Source organism: Ascaphus truei, chromosome 2 (assembly GCF_040206685.1).
Source record: "Ascaphus truei isolate aAscTru1 chromosome 2, aAscTru1.hap1, whole genome shotgun sequence".
NCBI classification, from domain to species: Eukaryota; Metazoa; Chordata; class Amphibia; order Anura; family Ascaphidae; genus Ascaphus; species Ascaphus truei.
Window position 1 is genome coordinate 18385734 of NC_134484.1, and position 7790 is coordinate 18393523.

At 38.5% G+C, this 7790-nt stretch overlaps 1 long non-coding RNA gene across 2 annotated transcripts; it reads left to right on the top strand.

The window, feature by feature from the left end:
- The first annotated feature begins 686 nt into the window (after positions 1-686).
- LOC142475980 (uncharacterized) lies at positions 687-7241 on the top strand. Of its 2 annotated transcripts, XR_012791241.1 has the most exons (6): positions 687-978; positions 1070-1136; positions 1502-1527; positions 3845-3999; positions 6386-6505; positions 6702-7241. It is a non-coding gene; the product is annotated as an uncharacterized LOC142475980 (long non-coding RNA). The 2 variants fall into 2 exon arrangements; XR_012791235.1 differs by having other exon boundaries at positions 6386-7241.
- Positions 7242-7790: the final 549 nt, after the last annotated feature.

Sequence of the window (7790 nt, forward strand, 5' to 3'; positions counted from 1 at the left end):
AGATTTTTTCACAGCCAGAGGTCGTGCAGTCCCTGGGCTTGTTAAAATGCTGTGCTCATTACATTATCTTGCTTCCGCGTCATACCAGACAACTGTGGGCATAGTGGGCGGGGTCTCGCAATCTACATTCTCACGGGCCTTGTCCCAGTTTCTCTATGCACTCAATAGACGCGCTAGGAATTATATTCATTTTCCTACAGAGGCAACAGAGTGGCTGGAAGTCAGGACTGGCTTTTATAATATAGCAGGGATACCATCTGTGCTGGGTGCAATCGATTGCACACATGTTGCTTTGATTGCACCTAGTCAGAGTGAGCATGTGTACCGCAATCGTAAGCACTACCATTCACTCAATGTACAGGTGGTATGTGATGCCACGATGAGGATAATGCATGTGGTACCCAAGTTCCCTGGTTCCAGTCACGATTCCTCTATCCTGAGGAACTCTTCAGTCTTCCATGCGTTCGAAGAGGGTCATTTTGAACCTGGTTGGCTGCTGGGTGAGTACACATTTACATGTTCTAACACAAAACACATTTTGATTTAGGAATGTTGGCATTGTACAATTTGATCACTAATGTCAGCTTATGTGTGCTCCATTCATTATAGGTGACTCAGGATACGGAATTAGGCCGGGGCTCTTGACTCCGGTGCTAAACCCTCAAACTGAAGCAGAGGAGAGGTACAATGCAGCCCATATATCTACAAGATCTGTTATAGAGAGGACATTTGGCCTACTCAAGACCAGGTTTAGGTGTCTGGACAGAACTGGTGGGGCTCTTCTATACAAGCCTCAAAAAGTGTCTGATATTATCCTTGCCTGTTGCATTTTGCACAATGTTGCACTCAGGCACAATGTACAGTCAGACCTAGCTGAGGCTTTGGTAGACGAGCATCCCACCCATGTAGCTGCTGAAAATGAACAAACAGCCAGTGGTGGCCAGACACGACAGAATCTCATCAATTCATTTTTTTCTTGTAAGTACAAACTCATATGTTCCTAGTACTACTTTTATAGTTTAATTATGTTATATTAACAATAATGTTTCTTTATATAACCTTCTGTTAGGACACAGATGAATATGGGTTGCACACCTTTCTTTTCTCTGCTGTGTGCACAAAGGGATGTGGCACCGGTATGTTATTGTTGCACAGGTTATATAATCCCTCTTCAATTGTACTTTAGTTGTGTGTATGTGAATACAACTTGGGTAACAAAGCAATAATATTTTAGCATTGTGTTATTCCTTATGCTAAGACAAAACACATATTATGCCCATAATCATTCATGCTTCTAGTATGCTTACATACAATGTTATTGGTGCAGTGTAACATGTACATCCAGATGATGTGTACACCAGGCTGATTTACATTTTGAATGTCATTAAATATACATGGTGTTGCACATTTAACACCAAATACACACTTTGATGTGTTCTTTACGGTACTGAAGATGGCATGTCAATGTTTGCAATTTATATATTGTTCCTTTGCATTATAGGTATATTTGCAGTATGACTGATCATGGTATGTATATTTGCTGACATCTCTCATAAGATGTGGCTACCTCAATCTTCCTATAATTATTGGAACTAAAAACCCAACATATTGGTTTAAACACAAATGTTACATATATGTACTTTCTGTATCATGTATATGCATTTAGCTACTCTTGAGGTTTCATGTGCATTGTATTACAAAATGATTACTCACATTTCATCACATTTTATGTATGTTTCCTTATAATTTCCATTAATGTAATATAGAGGTGTTTGGAGAAAAGGGGATAACTGTACTTATTTGTTTACTTACGGGAGCACATTCATCACTAGCATAGACACACTTTTTAAGACAACTGTTTGTGTGTGTATCAATTGGTGTAGGATCCATGTATAACACCGACAAATGATAACACCAGCTTTATTATGGTAGCTTATATCATCATATTGACTATACTATGTATTTCTAAACGATTAATAAACACAGTAAACTATAGTTAGTTAGGTTAATGAAATATACACAGAAACGTACTTCATAACATGATGGTGATGTCATATTCAGAACATCATGCATTGGAGGGGACCATAACATCTGGCCAGTAACATTATTTGCTACAGTCCCAAACCATTTTATCTACATACCCATGTAACAAGAGATTTTAAAAATAAATGGCTACTTGGTTGTAAGTGTCCTTTACATTGGGAGAAGGAGTGGCTCACTGAGTAAAGACACACACTGGCACTGATAGTTTGAAGCAGGGGAGTCTGGTTCAATTCCCGGTGTGGGCTCCTTGTGACCTTGGCCAAGTCACTTTATCTCCCTGTGCCTCATGCGGCAAAAAAACATTTGTATGTTCCACGGGCCAGGGACCTCAGGCTGAAACATGTGTCTGTAAATCGCTGCGTACAACTAGCAGCCCTATACATGAACATGCTCATATTATTATTATTATTGTTACATAGTTTCGACAGTCATACGTTCCATTACATATTAGAATACACAAATGTGTTAGCAGAGTGGGAATGGTTGTTATATATAAAACACACCATGTCATAAAATGTTAGTAGTCATTAAAGAACACTCAATAAAAATTCATGAGGCACTCTTTTGCAACATCATTATGTTAATTAAGTGCTTATGCAATATAGGCATAAGGGTATCACATTTTTACTTTTTTGTTAATAAGCGCTGCAAGCAATATAAAATTAGTTCCATATGTAGTATAGTAGTCGGTGGCTCCTCCTCACAATCATCTCATATAAAGGTAGACTCTTCTGAAATCATACATTGATCCGATTGTATCTTCCCCGACATCTCTGAAATACAGCAAACACATGATGGTCAAAGATGGCACCTTACTAGATATGCATCCGTGACAACGCGTTACGCAGCTCTATATGATTGTGTAGATACACACGTCACTCACTTATATGTTAGAAGTAAAACTGTTCATCAGTATGTAATGTTTCTTTAAATTTGTAGCAGGCATAACTATGTATAAGAAGTGAACGTTGCCTGTATACTGAAAGATGTGCGCGCACATCTTTGTGTGCGCACGCACTTCACGCTTGGCTCCACTAACTGTTAGCGCATGCGCAAAACAAAGCGTACGTTGTGCGTTCAATACATGTTGAAAATACCAGTAAACATAACATCTTTATTTCAAATACAATGAAGACGAAACTACATTCGTTCTAAACGAGTACATCTGTATTCTTTTTAAACAGACGTGTTTGAACAGAAAGCACGGCCGATAACACAATGCGCAAATGCAATACGTGTGACGTCATGTTAAGCCAGCGTGAAACGCACGCTAACACTCCTCCCACTCAATTAACATTCGGCTAACGCCCAGGGTACGCCTACAAACACTGAGCCGCACGCATCACACACTGCAGTTACCGTTACTATAACAAAACATGACAGCCAATAGGCTTTGAGGCGCGCACGTCGCTTGGGGGCGGGACTTACATCAGTAATCCTTTTTAAGGACGCCTTGGCCCATGACAAGGGTCCCACGTCATACGTGGTGGACCCGGTTTTCAATGTTGTAGATGTTGCATGATAACAAAACAGGTATGTGTTAGAGTAATGGAAAAATGTTGCTAATATGTTTAAAGGGATAGGAAAGTACGTATATTTATTCCGTCAGCAATGTGTACTACTCTTTCAGGTTCTACTATATTGTATTAGGAAACAATTTGTTTGTGATCGCTACATGTTATGCAGTCTGCAATGTTACGCTGTATCCACGCATTGAAAGTGAAAATGGTGGTTACAAAAAAAAAAAAAATTTAAACGCAGAGTCAACGCATAACGATTGTTATATTTACCATTCTTCTAGAATTAACTCTTCGCCTGGCTGCAACTGGTCGCTCCAGAAATGCAAGGCATTTTCATCCACGCTTAACCCAACCGCTGAATCCAGTATGACACATATCTCCTCCAGGATGCGCTCATAGGAATCGCCACTGCTTTCTTCAAATAATTGGTCGGGAGGTAGGTTCATTTCTTCGGGTTCCCATTCCAATGCATTTTCAGCTGAAAGGCTTGGTACATAATCATAGTACTTTTGTTCTTGTACAATGTGGGTTTCAGGAATGGAGGCTGCAGATATTGCAGCACGTATCGATTCAAACGGATCAGTAGTAGCGGATACATTGCTATTGCCATTAGGAATAAATATGCCTTTCACGACAATATAAGTGCCGTCTTTCAGGAGAAATTGTTTTTCCGGGGCAATCTTCCAGAAACCATAGGTGTGTTGTAGCTTATCCTGGTCACGTTCAAAAAAGTCATTACTTGATAAAGTGAATCTTATTGAGGAATTAAAATTCCGTGCATGCTTACGGTCTTGGTAATAAGGATATTTTGCTCGAATGAAATCATCGATTTGGCGTGTGCTTGCTTTCTGTCCGCGACTGTTCAAGATGGCTTCACAGATCATGTACTTATACCCTAAAAGGGGATTAATATTGTTAACGAATTCATCAGCCATGTCTGAGTAGCACAAAAGCTGTGTGCAGGTCTGTGTTATTTGCTCATCAAAATGAATGTGCTGAATGGCTAACAAACTCCTGTTTTTCCTTGTCAAGGTCAACAAAACTAACTACTTTGACTCCTTATTTCAAACGCCAATTGGATTTGTTTGTCTAATTGGGTTAACAGTTGTGGTTCGTGATATGGGACTGTGGGAGAAACATTTCTCCTTCTTTTATCTCGTTTGTGAAAAACATCCCTAGACTTTGAATGCGTTCACATAGTGTTTTTTTGAAAACTAACAAAGACCACTGTGTGAAAATATTTCTTAGCCAGGCATATCAGTAAAAAGACACACCTGCAAAAAGAAATGTTTTTTCCCCGCTTACATTTCTGTGTGTATGTGAAAGTCTGGTTAACTCCCTGTCTGCATGAGTTTAAATACGTGTGTATATATATATATATATATATATAAATATATCTCTCTTATAAAAATATATATATATTTATATATTATATTTTATTTTTTTTAATATTGCAGGAGTACACACAACATTGATGGCATTAAGTATACCTTGTATGAAACCTATTTAAATGGTGAGAAACATGATTGAATTAAGTAATAAACATTTGTTTAAGCACAATACTGTTAGAGTCTCATACTTAGGATATTTCTCAAACATTAGGCCTGTATTATTAAAATAGTGTTTTCACAAGGAAGCATGAAGTGTATTAGTTTGTAAAATACATGTATACCAGTTTATATAGTACTATATATATATATATATATACACATATAAATATATATATATATATATACACACACACACACACACACACACACACACACACACACACACACACACACACACACACACACACACACACACACACACACACACACACACACACACACACACACACACACACACACACACACTCAGTGTGTGTGTGTGTATATATATTATTATACATTCTGAGATGTTATTGAAACGAACACACAAATGATTAAAGGACAAAATTACAATGGCCAAGCAAGGCAAAGGTAAGTAATAATTTACACATAATCCTGCTGTACACGTACAAGAAAGATGTTTGCACTTACTTAGGTGTTTTTATAATTGCATGTGACTAATATGCATATGCAATTCTTACATCAATTAACACACCCAAATGCAATGTTTTGCTGCAAAGTCAATGGCAGCTTCTCTAAACTTAGCAACTGGCTCCTGGTGGACCATTACTGAACAGACGATTAAAACATAAATATTTATAACACAATTAATTATGAGTGTTAACATTTCCAAAACTTCACGTGTACAAGAACATAGTTGAAAGTTTGGAAACAACACAGTCTTCAGCATACATACAATAGTAATTAGATAATCTGAAGTCAACAAAACAAGGCCAAAGACATATTTTCTGAATTATAACATTTATTTTTTTTGTTCCTTTTGCGAGCGAGTAACAGGCCTGCTTGTTGTCTCTTGAATTTTCCTTTTTCTTTTGCCACCAACTTTAGGCACAACAGAGCCACTTTGAGTGGCCTCTGGCACTTCACGGGCAGGGCTTGTGGCCAGTGACTCACCTACAGGGCTTTTGGGCAGTGATTCACCTACAGGGCTTTTGGGCAGCGATTCACCTACAGGGCTTTTGGGCAGCGATTCACCTACAGGGCTTTTGGGCAGTGACTCACCTACAGGGCTTGTGGGTACTGACTGTTCACGGACAGGGCTTGTGGCAAGTGACTCACCGACAGAGCTTGTGCCCACTGACACATGTGAGCAAGTTGGTAGACACTGCACAAGTGATGGTCGGTCTGTTTCATGTGAGTCTTTTTTTGTTTTTGACCAAAAACTGGTCAGTAGTAACTGCTTGTGTTTTGTTTTTGTGGCCTCCTTTGTAGGTGTCAGCTGCTGATGTAGTACAGATGGCAGCGGTAGGATGTCGTCAGGAACATGCACACCAATGTGTGCTACTTGACCGGTAACATTGGGACCTGGTGACTGAAGATCAGATGAATGTGGTGAGAAGTTGCCAGCATATAATGATCCAGCCTGTGAGGTGTTGAATTGGGGTACATTAGTCATTCTCAAGTAATTAGCTTGGGTTTGCTGAACAACTAATGCTTCGAATGAGGTGTTGATTTTTTGCAACTGTTTAGGCACTTCAATGAAGACTCTGTGGAGATGTGCCAATTGTGATACTGTTTCTTCCTGCAGTCCAATCATCCTTTCCAGCACTGTCATCATGTCTGAATGGCGACGATTTTCTGCGTCCACTATTTTTCCCTCTGAAGCTACAATTGCATCGTATGTGGAAGTTGATGGACGATTTGGCGGTACAACAGTTTCTATTGGCACCTCTTCATGGTCACATGATTGTATTTCAGTCTCTTCTGCGGCGTCATCCTCATCATACTCATCATCCTCATCACCATGATGTTCTAAAAAGAAATGTACACATTATTAAATGGCATGTTAATGTATGCTGTGTTACTATGTAATTGTACTGTGTCCTAAGTAACACCTAACATGTTAGCATACGTTTTATAACCTCACATTAAAAACTACCTTGACTTACGAATAATGTTTGGACTCAGTATGAAATATGAATGAATGAAAAGTTGCTCTAAACTCAGAAGTCCTACATGATAGTTCACATCACTAACACAATACATGTTGCCTTACACTTAATTTGCACTGACACTAAGTAATCCTATTTAAAGAAGATGTGCAAAACAAATAATGAACATGACAACATAACATATAGAAGAGCACATATTATATGGCCAGCAAATGATACACTCACCTTCTAGTTGTGTTGAGCAGGCTGACCCAGGTGAAGACACTTGTTCCATCTCAGGTGACACATGTCCTCCAGGGGCAACTATATATAACAATAACATAAGTTTTACATTTACATGTGTAAATATTGAACAAACACTTATTGTATGTTCTGTATTTATGATTAACTAACAACATCAGTTCCTTAACCGAAAATGTGTGTGAAAGTGAACATAAATAGTTGTAATAACACTGTACATGCCTGTGTACTTAGAAGTTTTGAGTTCCCTAACATACAACATACTATGTTTCTGCAGTAATGCGTGAGGATAAATAGATTAAATTAGTACATAAAAATCATATGTTGTGTAGTGATATCAGTATCATAATGTACATAACTATCATGAGATGACCATTCACAATGGTTATCATGAAGGTGGTCATATTGCAAAAAGTGTTGTTTTTGGTAGAGGATATGTGTGGTACATTAATCGAAGATGTGGCACACCTGAATGTGGCTGTGAC